Source organism: Bison bison, unplaced genomic scaffold (assembly GCF_000754665.1).
Source record: "Bison bison bison isolate TAMUID 2011002044 unplaced genomic scaffold, Bison_UMD1.0 scf7180017856929, whole genome shotgun sequence".
NCBI lineage: Eukaryota > Metazoa > Chordata > Mammalia > Artiodactyla > Bovidae > Bison > Bison bison.
In genome coordinates, this window is record NW_011487502.1 from 15,534 (window position 1) to 16,308 (window position 775).

Here is a 775-nt window from a genome sequence, read left to right on the forward strand (position 1 = left end):
ATAATGCCTTTGATTTTCATCCATATTGTTGTATTTATAATAGTTCATTCTTTTTATTGCTGAGTAGTGTTGCGTGGTATGAATGTATCACAGTTTGTTTAGCCTCTCATCAAAGGCCATCTGCATTGTTTCTAGTTTTGGGCAGTTGTGAATACAGCTGCTATAAGTATTTGCATATAGATTTTTTGGGTGATTTCTTTTGGATAAGTAACTAAAAGTGGGAATGTTGGGTCACACACTAAGAGTAGGTTTGGCTCTATAAGAAACTGCTAAACTCTTTTCCAAAGTGGCCAGACCATTTTGCATTCCTGCCAGCAATACGTGAGAGTTCTAGTTGCTCTGCATTCTTGCCAGTACTTGTTATTGTGATTGTTTTTTTTTAAAGTTAGCCATTCTGATAGATGTGTGCTGCTGCTGCTGCTAAGTTGCTTCAGTCATGTCCGACTTTGTACGACCCCATAGACGGCAGCCCACCAGGCTCCCCTGTCCCTGGGATTCTCCAGGCAAGAACACTGGAGTGGGCTGCCATTTCCTTCTCCAGTGCATGAAAGTGAAAAGTGAAAGGGAAGTCGCTCAGTCGTGGCCGACTCTTCGTGACCCCATGGACTGCAGCCCACCAGGCTCCTCCATCCATGGGACTTTGCAGGCAAGAGTACTGGAGTGGCTTGCCATTGTGTAGTGGTATCTTATTGTAGTCTTAATTTATGCTGCCTTGATGACTGATGATATTGAATATCTTTTCATCTGCTGATTTGCCGTCCATATATCTTTGGTG